At 46.3% G+C, this 18,981-nt stretch overlaps 1 protein-coding gene across 3 annotated transcripts in view; it reads right to left on the bottom strand.

The window, feature by feature from the left end:
* LOC121590738 (Kv channel-interacting protein 1) overlaps window positions 1–14,627 on the bottom strand; it is a 32,230-nt gene extending 17,603 nt beyond the window's left edge. For 2 of the 3 annotated variants that reach the window (XM_041910666.1, XM_041910668.1), the window contains exons 1-2: window positions 14,403–14,627; window positions 12,726–12,931 (exon numbers count right to left, since the gene is read on the bottom strand). The gene's annotated coding sequence lies outside the window, so the exon portion shown is untranslated. The remainder of the gene's footprint in view (window positions 1–12,725; window positions 12,932–14,402) is intronic. The other variant, XM_041910667.1, reaches the window with a different exon arrangement.
* Window positions 14,628–18,981: the final 4,354 nt, after the last annotated feature.

The raw sequence follows: 18,981 nt of genomic DNA, 5'->3' as shown, positions 1-18,981 counted from the left end.
TTGGTACGACTGGAGAAAATTAATTTTCATCCAGCTCATCAGCTGGCTGACGTGGATTATGGCAGTCATCGGGTTTGTGAGGCGAGCAAGGTACATGAAAGTTTAATCTCCCGTCTGATTATCCTGCCTGCCAAAGCCCTGCATGATTGTGACCCGAGTGAAGTGTAAAAGTATTGTTTAAATTGACCTTGTTTTGTTTCGAGTGACGCTAGTTTGAAGTTAGTTGCCGTTTTATGTCGATAAAAAGGTTTAATAATACCAGTAGTGGAAAAGCACATAAATTTACCCTGTTTTACCCACATCAAACGTTAACGCTGTTCGAATAAAAAGGTGTGGCATCAACAAAAGAAACCCACTGCCCTACATCATCTGTCGATGAATGAGTAATTGGTCGGAAAAGCGATTTGAAACGTGTAAAAGTGAGCCAACCCCGCTAACAACACTTTACCTATGAAAATGCCAATCGACTCGGTCGGTCACTTCCTTGACGATTGGAATTTCCCACTCGCTCGTGTTTACCACTAACAAGCGTTTTCCATTTAGGAAGCGCATCGGGGAAAAAAGGCGGAGGGAGGGTTTTTTTTGGTGGGGTTTTAGACCACGCAACAACTGCCCTGATCGTGGCAGTGTGTTTGGCATTCCAGTCGGTGGTGAAAGTACAGGGACAGGGCAGCGGAAGTACGCGGAGGCTCGTTTGGGGTTTGTTGATTAAATGTTTAATGGCATGAAATTGATTCCGTACATGGGTAAGTATCGGTGCCTGGCACGCAACCATGGTCGCTTTACAAGGACAGGGAGCTTTACCGGGATTAAAGAGCGGGGCAGCAAATTCCATAGTGCAAGTGAGCACGATAATGCTACCGACGCAAGGTGGCTAGCAGAAAGGGTAGCGATTAGTTTTTGATTTCTGTATTATCTCGGCCAACTCGGGCAGTTATGTCTAGCTTTGTTTTAATTTTTATTTTAACCTATGGTAATTAAATCCTGTTCAATCACCATACAGCTTAAAGGTTCAAAGATTAATTGAAACTGTTTCGAAAAAAATCCGTGCGATCGAAACGACTGTTGCTTGTTTCATCTCGTTTACCCCGTTGATGATTGCCTTTCTTCAACCGAATCATCACCATAACTGTCGACGGATAATTCGCTCTCTCTCTCTCTCTGTCTTCCTTTCGATCACCATAAAACCAATTGATGCCAAGCGTAGGAACCACTCTCGAGCCGGTGCCAGCGGTGCCGATTGACCGATCATTATCGTAAAAACAAAGGCCAATCCAAGAAAGTAAAATCACAACGCTTCATGTCAAGTGGCAAATGAAGTGGGCTTCGGACGTGGTGATCACATCCTAACTCACCAAGGGAAAACATGACAGACCAGGCAAAAAGAAACGGACGTTTTCTCATTCGATTTTTGTTGCTCCGCTTCGTGCAGAAACCATTCCAGCACAGAGAATGCACGGAAATGGAGGAAAAACTTTTAAGGCTTCTGGTGAGCGTTTTCCCTGCTGTTGCGCTCTTCCGCCTTGTTGGCTCCCTCCCCTATGCAGTGGAAACGGAGGAAAAACCCAGTCAAGTGGAAACTACTTCTCGCGGGCTTCCCTGATTCCGGGTCGATTCCGGGTCGATTCCGGGTGCGATCCCGTTGAAAGTTGGTATCGATTGGCTGGGCGCTGGCTGGTGAGGGGTTTTCGCCCTGCCATGCCAAATTGGTACAAAATCGAACGAGTGTCTAGTGTCAATTTTCCCATTCCTTCCCATCGGACTTCCTCCCAGCCGACTCCAGCCGGGCATACCCGAGGTTCAATGGCACGGAAGTTTTGCAAAGCTCAAGCACAGAACACACTTAGCAATTCCACGCGAAGGAGTGCAGAAGATTGCGATAGAAGAAAACGCGCAAAGAAGACACCGATACATCCAAATCAAACTGTGTGCCTTTGTGCTGGGTTGGTGCTGCAGCGATGGGAGTGAAAGTGAAATGCACACACACATACACGCACGCACACAGACACACAAATGGTACGGAAATGGAAATGGAAAGAAAACAAACAGCGCAGGAAGGATGTGAGAGAGAACTTTTTCGCCGGGCGCACCAAGCAGCCACGAATGTCAATGTTTGAAAAATGGTGTACAGAGATTATTTGAAAGCTGAAGGTGGTAAGGAAATCACCAACAAAAACTCCATCTCGATTGGAAAGAACTTTTTCGCCCCGCTCGGTTTGCAAAACAGTGGATCGGTTTTTTTATTTTTATTTTTTAAAGAAACGGACCCATCAATTGTCACCCGACGAAGGTCGATCTCGGCGGGGCGGCTGTGGCATCGTCTGGTGTGTCTGGACTTCCTGGGTTCGATTGTGGAAGGCTTCATCAATTTGTAAGCCACGAACCTGTGATTGCCAATCGCTGAACAGGGATCGACGTCGAAACGAATTCATGCAGTGGGATGGAAATTTGTCAGAATGAAAAATAAGACAAGAAGCGGCCGACACGGGTTCGCTTCTGTTTCGGCATCCACAGCTTGCTGGAGTATCATTCGATCTGATTGAATTTCTCAGCCCCATCGGAAGCGCGCATACGAAGAAATGGGGAGGACGCGGCTGGTTTCCATTTAGGATATTACGTATTCGGTACGAGTTGTTCAATTTAGACATTTGTTTTCTCTCCCCAAACACGATCGATTCTTAACAGTGCGCCCTCAGCTCACAGTATACGAACACGGACAGCATCACGTATCGGATGGGGTTGTGCTTCACTTGCCATCGATATCGGTCCGAGTGCAGTGACCCGTGCATAAAGTGTACCCATTTGCAACCCTCTCCGCCCAACGGTTGGTCTCAGTCAGTGGATGGAATTGGTGTAAGTTACTTCATTAAGAACCAAGAGCTTTAACTGCCCAAGACGCGTTAACTGGAGCCTTGTTTACTTAGGATACGTAAGGTTCTACTTTTGCCCAAGCTTTCCCGGTGCTTGCCCTACCTTTCAGATGAAAGGGAAACCACACACACACACCACGAACCTTCCCTCCTCCACCGATGTTCCATCGAGGTCCCGTAAATATTTGATCGACATGCATACGGGGGCCGCATGCTGGTGGTTTCCGTTTCACTGGAAGCACTTTCGCAAGATGCTCCACTGCCCGCCTGTTTACGGTGGCCAGCGGGATCCAGCAGTACAGCTTCATTTGATGTGAATAATTTAGAAAATCATTCTCCGAGCCCACCGAAATACCCGCCTCCTCCGGGCAACGTGGGGAACGCTCTCGAAATGAACAATCCCGGCTCTTCCACCTGCCCCGTTTCTTGCACCTTCCTTGAAATCGAGTTGGAAAATTAATGATACCCAAGAGTCCGTTGTTTGCCGTTGTTGCCACCAACGGTATCATTTTTTAAACGCGCTCAAGCGGTAAGTGATTTCGTTTTGGCGGATGCGCACCAACGCAGGCCTCACTCCGCGCTCCGTGCTTGATTGATTACTTATTGGTTTATTATATTTTAAAACGAGCGGTGAGCTTGAAAATTGAATTCCGGTTCTATTGGGGCAAAAGGAAAAACATAGTCCGCGTACTTTGCGCTGGGCTCGGGAGTGGAATTGTAAAACTGTTATCATCACGGCAAGATTCACTTTAAATGATTGCGTGTTTTTTTTTCTTCTTAGACCCCCCGTGTTCTAGACCCACGAGCCAAGAGGATAAAGCGGGCAATAAAAATCCACTCCAGCGAAGGAATAGTGGCTCCCGGGTCGAAGCCGTGTTCCGTGTCTTACCATCCAAATCACGAAAGAGTTGTAAAACTGACAAGTGAGAAAATTTATTGACTGATCGTTTTGCGCGTGGTGACAGTGGTCGAATCGATGCGTTTTATGATGGTACTATTACGATGGTGGTGGAAGGGGGTGTAGCAAGGCGATTTCAATACAATTAACCGATGGCGCTAGGCCATCGGGAGAAGTGCTTCGAACAGATGGAAATCGTAATAAAGATTTATCTATAAAAGCACATCGGTCGGTTAGAATATCGATGCGGGGTTTGTAAAAGGGACGCAACATCGTTGGAAGACTGTTTCGAGGAGCAATTTATTGCTTGTGATTAGGTAAAGATCTAGACAATTGAAGGTAACAGAATAGTGACAAAATGTATTTGAATAAATACTGAGCCAACGGGACCCTTTATTATTCATTATTCAAAAAGTAAGAAGCAAGTCGATAGATTAAAAACTATTCTTAACAAAAACACGTTGTTTTATTCTTTACTATTAAAGCCAATTTTTCCTTCAAGACGTTACATGATCCATAACCGTAAGATTGCGGAGTACATTATTAAACGCGAGGCGTAGACAATTGTTCGTCTAACGTTTTAACTAACGACGATTTGATACACATTTTGTTTGCGGTTTTGCATATCTTTAGGCGCTATCAGTGCCTGTGTGGTAAATGGCGCTTGAAGAACCCAGAACGAAAGCACTGAGAATTGTTTGAAAAGTCATGTTTTATCAGCAAACAGAACAACCATGTAGATGCAAGTGATATGTATGTATGGTACGGAGGCGATTAAGACAACAAATTAATAAATCATAAACATTGCTTTTCCTTTCATCTTGACCGGCGAAACGGATTGCGAAATGGATAGATAAACCATCAAGAGACTTAATTCGTAGATGCGCCCGGACAAAGCTCAATTGTGCTTTCTTCATACAGTCCCTCACCATGTATATATAAATACACACACGTATACACATGCCCGGAAGGGTCAAAGGCAAGAGCAAGCGACGAGTTAGTTGCAAATCTGTTTATTTGCACCCTGAGAGTTCCGCCCCATCTTCGCGGGCCCCTCGCTACCGGCAGTAGAAGTATAAGATACTACTAAAAAGGCTGAACGTTCAAAGGATACATCGAAATGCTTTCTACGGGAGTGCTCTGCTTTAACCCTGCTGCACGATAGCCGCCGACAGAACGATAGTGTTGTTAACCCAAATAGCAACGTCACGAGAGGGCACAACACAACGGTGGGATGATAGTTTGGATAATGCCGTCGTATCTCGTACATGTTATTCTCATCCAGGTCAGTGCCTTTCGGTGATTGGTGTTTGCTTCCGGGCTGGCATGTAACATCCGCTCTCCAACACTCACGAACACACACGGAACATACCCTCGGTCGAAATGACGCGGAGAGGAGAAGATTCCATTCTTTGGTGGGCATTGTTGCGCACGGTGGCGTTTGGTTGACTGGAACGAGCAAGCGAAGAAAGCACTCGGAAATGAAGCAAATATTGCAACCGACCCACCACTGGACGGAAGGACGGAATTATCACAATGTAACGTGCTGGGTTAGAAAGCAACCGAGCGACAGACGATTTATGATTGACCACGGTGGTGCAACGGTGGGCACCGGCTCTAGCTGGTGCAGTAAAATGGCAGGAAATGAAGTGCCGAAAGTGGACGAGTCCCAGATGCCTCGTATGAAGGTTGGCCAGTCGACTGACGTGAACGTTGCCTGTGTATAAAACCGAACAAGAGAGGTATCTGTTGCTCGGCAGGTTTGCCCATGTGTGGGGTGTTTCTTTCCCCTTTTGTGTAGTATTCGATTTCGTATTGCTTTACTATTTGATAGGTTGTTGCGCTTGGCACTCGCTATCGATACGACGGAGGGGGATTCCGGAGGATATACTCGTTCGTCGCGTGATTCGAAAGTTGGAACCGAGGAGCCATGGAAGCGAATGGAACACTAACGAGTTTCTTGCGCGTCGTTTGGAACCGGTGCCGCTGTGTCGGTGGTCGCCGTGCAAATAGAGATATCTTGGAGCATCTTGGAATTGTTCCATCGAGTAGGTACAGGTGTATCGGCAAGCAGTGCTGAAGCAGGTAGCAGGCACCGAATGAAATGTAAACATCATTACCTGCTCGTGTGTCTTGCAGTTTACTTTTTGTTGTGTAGATTAATGTGATCGCATTTTCAATTATATAAGAGTACAGGCACAAAAAGTAACTACCGAAAAAGTAACGTTACTAAGCAATCAAACGTCAAACGATTTTAAGCATGAACTTGCTTTTGAATATTTTGTGTTGAATTTATCAAAGAAACTACATGAGAAAACAGGTGTTACACGTAGCTCATGAAACTACTACATAAAGTGGATCTCTTCATATTGTATGCAAAACACTTTGAAGGCTTCACTAAGAGCGTCAACTAACGAAGACGTTATGCCGCGCAGGTTGCATACCCCACTACGCTCATAAGTTTGCTATGATAATATGCAATCTGCACGACACCGTAGCGCCGTAATGTATGCAATTTGAAACAGTAAACGACGTTGTTATGGGTATGACGCAAGTTAATTTGTTTTGTCTTGAAAAGGGCACTTTAACATGGCTATTTTATTATTTTTACTCCGCTTGTTAAAACAAGCCCACAACGAGAGCTTTGATCGTGTGCCTGATTCAATTTAGACACGCTAAACCAGTTGTTATTATCATTTTATGTTGCTTAAATTTGTTGCGATTCTCGTATCACTTACCAATCAGATCGATATTGAGTGTTATTAGCTTTAAAACAAAAATGAATATTTTTTCAACCTTCTGCCAACAGCCACTCACGGTCGATGGGCAGCATTCGATAACGGCGGAAGGAAGCCTGAGTAACAAGGAGGATAGAAGAATCTTCTCGTCAGTTTATGACGTCAATCACTTAGAATATTCCATTAAGCTACCATGAATGAGCCTTCGAGCCGTGGCGCTTCCCGGGCCCCATTTTGCAGACGGTTTTCCATTTGACTTATCATCCCCTTACCCGTCGTGTGTTATACCGTCCCCTGCCTCATATGTGGCCCGTTTCACATACACCCATTTGCGGGCTCATTGTTTATGGGGGTTCGCGTCGCGCGTCCCTTGCGCTCTGATGTCCCGCACGGAAAATCGAGCCCCGCAATGAAGCCCGGGGAAAATATTTTCCTCGTTTTTTGTCTTCCATTTTTTATTCTCTTCTGCTACTTTACCACACTACCCAACCGCCAAGCTGTCCGTCTTTTGCCCTTTGTACCCGTGTTTCGCCCCACGCCCTCGTCGGGATAGGTGGATCCCCTTTCGCTCGTAGCGTCGGGATTGATAACGGTTGATTGGATCGTTCCGGTGCGTATCGGCAGGTTTTTATGAGAAGCAAATAAATTGAATCGTTAAAAGGTCACATGGTTACCCGAAGCGACGGCCACCGCAGACTCGGTTCGTGTTCATGGCAATGGTGCTAGAAGCTGAAGCCGTAACAAAGCGGCAATGCTTGGAAGGTTCATTAAGCGGGGCGGCTCCTGCGTACTTTCGAGCGGCGAGGATGGCAGATCCTTCAGTATGCAAGGGGTGGGGGGAGGGATAAAATATTAGTTTGGGAAAATTTTCCCGGCAGGGCTGGGTGGAAGTGGATGCGAGATTAATCCCGGAAAAGTCCGGTTAAGTATCCTGTTAAAGCGTTCAGGGAGGGATGAAACACTGTATTGATTTGAAGTAGGATTTATTCCGAAAAAAACAATCCGTAAGGAAGAATAAGTTTTCATGGCATGAATGATGTTTGGGTAGGATTATTTAATGCAATAGAGATATAAATTCAATGGATCAAATGGAGCAAAAGACAAAAACACAGATACAGCCTTAAGAAAGTTACAATGCCGTGCAAAATGCATACATTTAGGCGTTTTATGAAACAAGATATCTTTTTATTGTTCAAACAGATTATTTTGCAGTAAGCACTTATATTTGTTACTAAGTTTGTACAATTTATACTGTACAATCGCCTTAAAAGAAACGATGTAACGTGTGAGATTCGTTTTAAAATTGTTAACCGTTATTGATCGTTTCTACCAAGAATGCCATTAAATGTTTTTTTTTTATTGAAACAATAAATCACTATTTTTTATTACACTTGACCATTACGGTTGAAAGGTACAATCATAGCTATGGCTTATAATACGCGCAGAGGTAAATCAATTTTGTTCATAATTCATATGATACCGCGTACAACTCATAGACACACACACACATAAAATGCGTTCTCATCGATCCAGAAAGAGCGAGGCTCAAGAAAACCGAACGGTACGCATCGTCTGTGGTAACGCTTTGTGACATTTACAGCGTTACACCATCGTCATACGACCAGCAATTGCAATTTGCCGTTCTCTCAACGATGATAATAAAGAAGCAAAAAAGCAAAAGAAAACAAACACACACACACACACTCACACAAACAGTGCCACTCTAATCGATACAATCCGGGAAGCGGAACGGAACGGCCTTAAGGAGCTGGAAGCGAGCTGGAACACCGTGCAGGCACCACAACATCTTGCTGACGCTTAAAAACCAACACGGCACCAGCGTGTTGGGTGGCAGAGATTTTATCAACCCACCAGTTCCCGCCTCGTGGCCGCCCCTGTTCTGCCAACTCGCGCGCAGAGCCCACATTCCCCGGGCGTGGGAATGAACCCGGCAAAACAGGAGACAGATTGTCTCGAAAAACAACGCCATTTATCAGCGAGCGGCACATGGCACCGACACGTCCATACTAGACAGGGCACACCGCCCACCATGTGCCACCCTTCACCTGCCCGTCCCGCAACGATTCCACGATGTCGCGTATAAACTGTTACATTTGCAGACACACTCCCCATCCGCTTACCGCTCGTCGCGCTATATTGGGCGCGATAAGATAATCGCACTATTGGCCTAGATGAGGTGCCATGATGCTTCCGACGGTTGGATTGGCTGGCAAACCGAGCCAGCAAGTTATTCCTACAGCGAACGGCCAAAGACACAAACGCAACAGCATATTGTTTGGCAGGCGCAACCGCAACGTTTTGTGCCGGAAAAGCTTTCGGCTTGCGAGATGTAGGGTGTAGCATTTGGGGGAGAGGAGTTGTTTCATTTTTGTGTGTGTCTCTTTTTGTGGCGTTTTTTTGGAACCATTTCAGCGAAGAATTGAATCGTCCTATTTGTGTGGCCTACCGCTTACCAAAAAGGGATCGTTGCTGCTGCCAGTAGTGGTGGTGGTTAAATAATAAACTTTCCCACCCCGGAGCCATCGCATCTCACTGTGCCGACGTCTGTGCCCTTGGACTGTGTCGGTTCGTCCGTTTTGTCCGTGTGTGTGGTTGTTTGGTCTAGCTGCATCAAACACAACAACCACCGACGGGAGGGACGTGTTGCTTTGCAGAGGGTCGAAGAATTATTTGCCCTGCGTAGTACGCAGATGGCGAACTGTTAGGCAAGCAACAGCGTCTTGCGTCGTGCAACGAGACGAATTTGTTGCGTTCGAGCATAATAAGAGCTTCGCCCAAACCGTAACGAGATGAAACTGGCTAACGAAGGCAAACGGGAAACACATTTCCTTCTTTGCCTCACGTGCAGAAAATGAAAGCACGCAGTCCTTAGGTGTGTTCTGCCACAACAACCTGTGTGTGTGTGTGTGTGTGTGTGTGTGTTCTACCGTCATCATAACCGGAAACGCTCGCGTTCATTGCTCGCAGGCATGCCGGGGCAGGTGGATGGATTCCACCGACGACACTGTGGTCGTAAAGAAAAACAAAGTAAAGAGCGAGAGAGAGAGAGAGAAAAAAAATGAACGCTCCAAAGGTGACAATTGATTATGGCGTTTCGAGGTAGCGGTAGCGGTTCGTGAGCGGTAGGTTATGAAACGATCATAAACACCCAGGCTTTACCGGCTTTTGGTGCGGGAGTGCGTTGTATCCCGGGGGTTGTGTGGAGCAGCAAAGGTGCTACGTTTTTTAATTTAATTTTTCCCATTCCCTCTATTCTCGGACCTTCGGGGTTGGGGAACCCGAAGTGCGAAAGCTCGAGCCCGTTGAGCATAATGATGGTTTCAAGTGCATGATGCGCTGGATAGTGGAGCAGGGTAAAGGAGGTCAAAAATAGATTCTCTTTTGAAGTGATTACGTAGGGAAAAGTAACCAGTTTAACGCGCTGAAAATGAGTTTGCAAGAACAGTCGGTATTATGTGTTTCTTTGGATGTTATGGAGTAGTTTCAGATGATGAAAAGTGTATGTTTTTGATAGGATAGGACATTTTAAAATAATAATTGTACAATTTCGTTTAAGCATACAGCTTAATTTACATTAACTGAAAAATGGAACTCCATTAAGAAACGCAATCTTTTTGAATTTTTTTTTTCTTTGGCTCAACAACCGATGCCGGTCAAGGCCTGCCAACCCACTTGTGGGGTTGGCTTTTACTGACTTATTGATTTCCCCCCATAGTAGGATAGTCAGTCCTACGTATGGCGGCACGGTCTATTTGGGGCTTGAACCCATGACGGGCATGTTGTTAAGTCGTAAGAGTTGACGACTGTACCATGAGACCGGCTAAATACTCAATACTTATGTTCAGCACTACGAATGCCAATGGAAAATTGATCCAAAGCGTAACAAAAGCAAATCTCTGACAGTGATTTTAACTATTTTATTTTTACAAAATCTTCTATGATTCCTGATGCAATCAACAAGAAAAAGAGCATCATAAAAGCGCACTTTGGCATGCACGGCATCTCATTCCAGCAATCCCATGAAAGGGGGGAAAATAAAATAGAAATATTCATCACACCACACACACAAACACACAGCCCTTTGCGTGTGCTGTGACAGAAAACTAGTGTTAAAAATTGTTCGTGCCATTCCACGCTATCGTGCTGTGCATTTTCCACTATTTTCCGCGGCGTGATTTAATGATGTGCCCATTATCTAACGATCATTAACTACGCGACTGCAACGCCGTCCACGGCACGAAAAGTGGAATTTTACATTTTAACATTCAACCTGCCCAGCGCAAATCACAGAACGTGGCAAAGGGAACGTCCACGGAGTGGAATCGGAAACAGTTGCACCAACGGAAACAGGCAGCAGGGAGAAGTACAGCTTAATTTCCACCGTTGGCCCCGTTCAAGGAAGGCAGGAAACCAAACCCCAACGGTTGGGAGGAAGAGGCCCGAATGAGCGTATTGCCACTTTTTCGAGGGTGAAACTGTTCATTGTAATCGCTCGAGAGTACTTCAAAATCGAATTAGTGGCAGAGTGTGAAGGGGGGGGGGGGGGCATTGGGATTTATGGTGACTTTCGCCGAAGCGGCGATGATGATGAGAAATGGTAAAATAAAGCACAATAATGATAGTTTGTTTTTGCTACATTTTCTTTTTTCTTTTTGCTTCACTGATGCTTCCACTCAGAGAAGCGATTTTGCATGCAAGTGTGTTTCCCGATTTTGTGTGTGTTTGTATGTGAGTTGAAAAGAAAAATCCATCTCATCCGATCGATGTGCCCTCGTGCTCGGTTGTAACACGGCGACGATGTGCAAAGGAGGGAAGACAATTTCTTGCCACTGTCTCTGGCACTTGTCCCCTCTGCCTTTCGTGTGCGATGTTTCTTACATCCCTTGGGAAGTTGCTAGCCAATATCACCATCATCCCCACCACCACCACCATCACTCGTAGCAGCAGCAGCAGCAGCAGCAACAACAACAAAAAAGCACTCTTGAGCGTTCCCTTCTCAAGAAAGGGAAGACACACTCGCACACAAACACGCACAAGCAAACGCACGGACAGCCCCTAGGCGTTTGTGGGTGGATCTGAACTGATAACGGGATGGCACCAATACAAGTGTTACGCGAGACGCGTACCAACACACCGAGCATGTGTGTGTGTGTGTGTGTGCGTGTAACATCAGGCGCATCCTCCACGCGCGCGTTCGGAACTCGGAAGGAAGCTATACCGTCGGGGCGCGTCGTTACTAACATCATCGTAACGGGTCGCAAGCAGATACACACCAAGAAGACGGCGAGATGATTACATTTCACCCCACGGTGAGAGTTTCCGAGGTGGATATGAATGATAAAAAAGAGAGAAAGAGAGAGAGAGAGTGTTTGTGTGTGTGTGTGTGTGTGAGAGAGAGAGAGAGAGAGAGAGAGAGAGACAGAGAGAGAGAGAGAGCTCAGTCTCGTGACGGATGGGAGCAATGGAGGAAAAACCAACCCATGCCATATCTCGGAGACGAACGGTTTGGCGAAACAAATCCCCGTCGAACGTCGTATGTGCAAATTGTGGGAGAGTGGGATCCGACGTGGGAGAACACCTCTGTGCTTGCGTGGGTGTGGGTGGGTCGTAAAATGGATAAAAATCTACACTTGAGCTATGATTGCTTTCATTGCTTTTCATGTTGGTTTTTTTTGTTGCTGCATGGTTTTTGAAACAAATACAATTGGAATAAATAATGTATGTTACATGCCATTATGGCTCACAGAAACATACGTATATGACCCTGTAAGTTAAATCAGTACATTTCATAGTGTGAGCTCCATGTAGCAACCGCGCGTTGGTGCGTTATACTTGTGCCTGTGGGAACTTTAAACTACGCGAAAAAACTCCGGCACAGTCCACAGGTAGTGTAGCTTTGGGGAGCTCTTGCTCTCTCTCTCTCTCTCTCTCTCTCTCTCTCTCTCTCTCTATCCTTTTCTCTTTTCACCTCCTCAAACACACACACATGTGTGCAATCCGTGGTACTAACGATACGACTTCCATACATGCTTCAGCGTGCCATCTATTTATAGATAGCTGACTGTAACCGCACACGGGCACACGGGACCTTCGGTGCATCCTTGAACGTGTGAGCTTTTCACCATCACCACCCTATGCACACACACACAAACAGGGGTTAGGGATGGGTTAAAGTATCACCCCATTGGATTGACTTACCTCGCTTATCGGTGTAACCTCTGGCTGACGATGCTGACGAAGACGGCGCTGGAAAGGAGCGGTCGAAACGGGGGGGTTTTTTTCAAGCCTACGGTTGGACTGGAGTTCTATAGACAGCTGCTGAAACACCTCGCACCTTGCACCAAACCCAAACCACTAACAGAGCACGCTCTGCGAAGGGACTTTCACGCACCAGTAACTGTACACTGCAAGGCAGAGGTAAAATTAAACACGCGAACGGAAACTTTTGAACGGAAACAATGGCGCACGGCGTTGGAAGTGAAGAACACGGTAAAAGGGGTAGGTTTTTTGCTTTCCGTTTATGAAACTTTATCCAAATTAAAGCTCGTGCTGCTGGCTGGCCGTTGGTTCACTTGTGTACTGCACCCGTTCCCATCGTCACACGCAGCAAAATTACATTATTTTTCAGCAATTTACACCCCAAAAACGAACGAACTAATTTCCTTTCACATTTCACTCCACATCCTTGAGCTAAGATACGTGTGTACGATAAGCTGGCAGAAGGAAAGCAAACTCCCCCTTTTTCCCCCTTTTTAGCGCGATATCAAGCCGTTACAGGGGAACGGCGGAACTGTGTCCCCGTGGACAGCGACGCCACGCGTTTGCTGCTGTGGCGGTACATTGACTATTCTTTTTTACGATGCTGATATCGCTCCGGACCCCCGTCCCGCACAGGTAGGTAGTAGCTTTCCCATTTTGGCTACGGTTGCTAGTAATGGTAAGCCGATAAGACTGAAAAGCGATGAAGCTCGGGTCAAGCCTCGGGAAAAAGGGAACGGGTGTGTAAGGGTGTCTTCAGGGAGGAGTTTCTTCAGGGACAAGGTTGAGTACTATTACTGCCCTCCATCCCCCCCCCCTTTTGGGGAGAGCGTTTAGAGTGGGTGGGTTAGTGTGACTTTGTGTGTGCAAGTGTGTGTAAGTGTATAATTGAATGGTTCGAGATTTGAATTTAGTTTTCTATTTAACTAAACACGTACTTCCTTATTAAAAGTTCATTTTATGAACTAGGCATCTGCTTAACAATGAAGAAACTTGTGCCCAAACTCCCTCCTCCGAAATGTGTACGCAAAAAGTGTATAATCTGCTTGTCTTGTCCACCCTAGTTAACCTGTCAGCCGTGTGCCTCTCGAGTTCTTTGGGGGATTTGTGACGGGATTAAAATTTGCAGCGTACCCAGCACCGTCCCATTCCTGGGACCCTCCTGGGTGAAGTCAACCGACACAGCACAGCACGAATGATAACGCACACAACTTTCACATTTTCAAACACACACACATACACAGACAGCTGGTAGAATCGGACACCTTTCTGCCTGGACACAATTTTCCATGCACTAGGGCGCGCTTGAACGAATGTTCCCCCCTCGCACTAACGTGCCAAACGAGTACGAACGTTAAGGTCGTTTCCTGCTAAACTGGCGTAGAGGGAAACGGCCACACTCAGACGCGTTTTACAGCCGTGCGTACCTAATTCCCTAATTTCAGTGACCTAGAAGGGCTAGTTTCCGGGCGCTCCGACAGTTAGCTTCAGCCGCCACGCCTGCTGTTCGGCGTGGTAGGATGTTGCGTTGGAACGGACGGACGGGAAAATGTTGCAGACCTTCGGCCGACAAGCACAATCGGGCAACGGTTTAAACCATTAGCAGGTTTTACACACCTTTGCACTGGCTGGCAAACGGGTTCACTGTTTTCCGCTTTCTTCTCTTACTTCCCCTTGTTGCCCGCGACACTTGCGCCCTCCACCTTCACTCCGCGCACAAGCTGTGCACCACGGTTTTGACGGCCAGACGGCTGCGTTATGCGAACAGCTCCGACTCCGAACGCCTCCGATGGGTCGTTCTATCTCAGCGTCGATCCTGAAACTAAGCCTAACCGCGCGAAGCACACCATGAGCCCACCACTTGATGGAGCCGACTCGGGCGAAAATCTGGAATCGCTGAGAGAGAGGCAGAGAGACAGAGCGGGAGAGTGAAAGTGGGAGAGCGATTGGGTGAGCGAATTTGTTGCTCTGTTGCCGAAACGTCGCTCCCGACGGTCTAAGCTTTTGCACCGTGCATACGTTCACCGTGTATGGACAAACAAAGGTAAAATCACTTTTTTCCACGAGATAATGCGTGAGCGTGATAAAGAGAGCGGGTCGAGAGTGGCAAAGCACGATGTTGCACATACACACACACTCCAATTCATTACATCCTCTCCGTTGAGATGAAATCTCTTTTTGCCACCTGGTGAAGCGTTATCATAAAGGAGCGCGTTAACAGTCCCATCGCTCCCTGTCCACAGCGTTCCGTTGTCTTCCATTCGGAGCGTTTGCGTAGCGCACCAACACACCAAGCGGCACGCAAACTGCTCGAATGATGCTGTTGCCAAACGGGGGGGAAACAGCATTGTTTTGATCGCCAAGCGTTTTGGCAGGCGTTGGCGTTGGGATGAATGTTTGTGTCGTGTGCGAATGGGGTGAGGGTAGGCCGGGCTTGATTCATCTCACTCTCACGCTGCGAGTGAGGCTGTGGCGTGAGTGAAGCCCGTTGCGTGATAAGAATGATGGACGCTGTGCTGGTGAGCCGGAATACTCTGATCGTAGGGAAATGGATTTGAATCGTTGTTTGTGTGTATTGCTTGCTGCGTGCATTTGTTTTGCTTTTGCTGACCTCGACAGTTTGACGTATGGCTAGCTATTACGAGCAGGGAGCAGATAGAGCGCAGTGAGTGAAAACTGATATAGGACTTTCTTTTTATTTTCTTGTTTTTACTGAAAAAACAAACTTTGGGGTGGAAAGAGTTTTTGAAGATTTTAAATCACTGATATGCGGTTACATTCAGCTGGGAGAGCATTTTCATATTGTTGAAACACTTTTTAGTACAAACCGCTTAAAGCGTACTGGGCGTCTCCATGCAATTTTACAAAATTATTGGGCGTCTCCATGCAATTCTACAACAAAGTTATTGCTTCCACGCTCAAGAGATATCATATTGTAAAGGCCACGTTTTTCTTCTTTTCCTTAAAAACTAGTCAAACCTAGAACTTTGAATTGAAGAGCAACTTATAAAAACAAAAATTGTAATGGAGGCGCCTGGTATGTTTCGTTTTGAAAAAGGTGTTATTATTGCCATTTGTAATGAAAATATTCGAAAGGCACATACAACAGACCTCTCTCGTGTTTCGCCCCACAAAAATAACAATTCGTGTTTCCTGCTGCCTTAAAGTTGTTGCTTTCCAGACTCACTCAACCTTACGATTCGCTCCGTTTTGCTTCAGTGCGCTCGCAGGATACAGGAATAGTCCTTTCCGCTTTCGGAGTGTGTGTGTGTGTGTGTGTGTGTATGTATGTATGTCTGGGCGCTTCATTCAAGAGCAGCCCAAGCATGTTGATTAATGATGGTCGGGCCCTTTGCTGTTCACACCATTGCACCGTGCCCGTTAAAAGCAAACACATGCGAACGTGTCCCTACAAGAACGGTTTGTTTGCGCCCATGTTTGTGCTTCTTTAAACTGTGCAGCTGTGAAAGGAACCGTTTCGGAACGCCTTGCCGACGTTCCACAAACAGGCTGTTGCGATCGTTTTTGAGAAGCTTTAGTGAGCTTTTTTTGCGAGCAATGTGGCGATCCTTGCAGCTTCATTGTGCATTCAAAGCTCTACCGGGTTCCCATTATTTCTCTGTACGCACATCGGCAGCGAAGCCGGTGGGCTGGAGAGTTTGCCAAACTTTTTTTTAACGACATGTCAAGCACATTGTCCGGAGCCCACCAAAGCACATCGACACAAATTAATCCTCAGCATGACGCGCATACAACCAAGCACCCATAATCGTAAACTGTACCGTTACATCTTGTGGTGTGGTAATAACCGGGTCTTCGTGAGAAGACGGCATGGTACTACGGTTGTGGCAGGAGCCTGCAGCAGCAGAATTGTACAACTTGGCTTGCCTTCATTCATTACCATTTCCGGAAAGCGGTGGCTCATTGCGACGTAAGCAATGTTATGAAAAGTTTAGACTTTTCTCCCTCTGCGGTGTAAGTGCGTTGTGAGTTCTCCGGGGTGCGACCGGTTTTTCCACTCCCGGTAGATGGGGGTAATGAAAAATTTACACAAAATGTAGCACAATCAGCGTGTAGAGAGTGTACCGGTGCTGGTCGATAAAATAATCGTTACGATTTACTGCGGTGGTAGCGGCGAGCGGAGCAAGGGAACGAGCCCCTCAACGGTACACAAACTTTCGTTCGGTTGTTTGTTCATGTATTCAGTTGCTCTGAAACCCCGCTACCGCCCCGCCGTCTGCACACCAAAAACCAAAAAAAGTTGTTAGTAGAGGGAGGAGCTCGGAAGGGCTCGAGCGTCCAGGAAAAGCGCTTCAAGAAGCAATTTTCCCCTCCGTAGCACATTTCCACTTTCCGATGGGTGGAAACGGATTCCCGAACCTGCCCATTTTTGCCTCACAGACACAGATTGCCTTTTCCATGTTCCGAGCTCGAGGTTTCCATGTTCTGAACTGAGTTTTTTTTTTGGTTTCGTTCTTTGCTGCTTTCCTTTTATTTCTCCCAAATCACAAAATACGTCTTCGGCTTTGTGTTTCGGCATTTCCGACCCCTCCGGAGGTATGGACATGGCATGGGCCTCGAGTGAAGCGAGGAACGCAAGGCAAAAGCACACAGAATGAGCCGGAACTGGTGCAAAATCCGTCGCTACGTTTGAATGTCATAGAATGGATTTCCGATTGAGCGGCGGTCAAGTGTCGTTGACGTGGCCGGGAAAATAGAACTTTACAAAGGGCAGGATTGAGCTGGATGGGATGGGATGCGAATAAATTATGTCCCTAAATGAAGGAAATAGCACACACAAGCACGCACGCACACAGACAGACAGACACAAAGACTTTACGTAATTGAGTGATGTCTTAATAGATGAACTGACAGCAGCGGGAAATGGTGAAATAATCAAGCAGAAAAAAGAAAATACACATTTCAAAAAAAACGCACCACATTTATCTTATTTCTTTACTAATTTATCTTTTACAAAACACTTATCCTATGGTAAAGAAAAAGCTTTTGCAATTGCTCCGGCAGCCCCATCCCAATCGTTATATAGTACATGTTTTGTGTTATTTGTATGTCTGTGTGTGTGAGTGTACAAAGAGAATAAAAATAAACAATACAACAAACTAAACTGGAGCAATGATAAATTGCAGGCACTTTATCCATTTGAAAGCGTTGGTGTGTGCTGGCACAGGCGTCTGTCTTCGCGCGAGCGTTACCATTCATTTCTACGTCTCGGTTGTGTGTTTTTCCGGAGCCTATTTTTCTTGCTTGAAAGCCCTGAAAAGCTTGTTCCTTTGCCGGGTTGAATTGTGCTTTTTATTTTCAGTTCGCTTGTGCTTGTGGATGATAATAGAAACGTTACGGCTGCTGTCGAAGTGGATTCATCAGCGCAGTGCCGACCTTGGACCTTGGCCGCTGAAAACTACACAAACGAGCGTTGTACGGCTTTGCAAGACAGCGGAAAGCGTTTTCATGGGCCTTTGTGGTGATTTCATAACATTTTTTTTTTTGTTAATGTAATTTAAAGTTGAATAGGTTTTGTAATAAGGAATGTTGAAGCAACAATTCTTTACAGTTGTGATGGAACCTAAATGGGGATAAATGTTTCATAGTGGAAATCTCTGTTGAGTTCTCAAATAAATGCACTATTGACATTCGTTTATCCCTTTACGCAATCCAGCGTGTTGATACAGTCAATTCTATGTGAATGAAACAACCAAGGCGCGCCGATTGCTGAGGTGCATTGAGGCAAAGCGTTGAGAGCATAGTAAATATGCTCTTGAATTTCCAATGCACACATTCTCACTGCTGAGGCCGAGGTGGAGAGGGCTGAGGTGATGGTGGTGCTGTGGGGAGAGATACATTTATTCTAAACAAAATATTCATCGCCATATGTCGTGAACGGCGCTTGAAGCTCTGGCCCACACACCTGTCTGCTCGTGCGCCCTGAAACCAATGCAGAGCTGGGAATGGCACAGTGTGGCAAACAACTCAAACCACAAGTCATGCGAAACATAACAGCTGAACTGCATGCGGAAAACTCAACAGCTCGCTGGGGCAAAAAGAGTAGAAAGGATTACGCAGGGAAGGGCTCGACTCTAACGAGGAGGCTGAAGTTAGGAGGCATTTTGAGGGGAGATCCTGAACTCGACGCTTTCATAATCTAGCAGGGGTGCATAATAAAAGTTTAACATGTTGA

The sequence above is a fragment of the Anopheles merus genome, chromosome 2R (assembly GCF_017562075.2).
Source record: "Anopheles merus strain MAF chromosome 2R, AmerM5.1, whole genome shotgun sequence".
Taxonomy (NCBI): Eukaryota; Metazoa; Arthropoda; class Insecta; order Diptera; family Culicidae; genus Anopheles; species Anopheles merus.
This window is presented reverse-complemented; position numbering and strand designations above follow the sequence as displayed.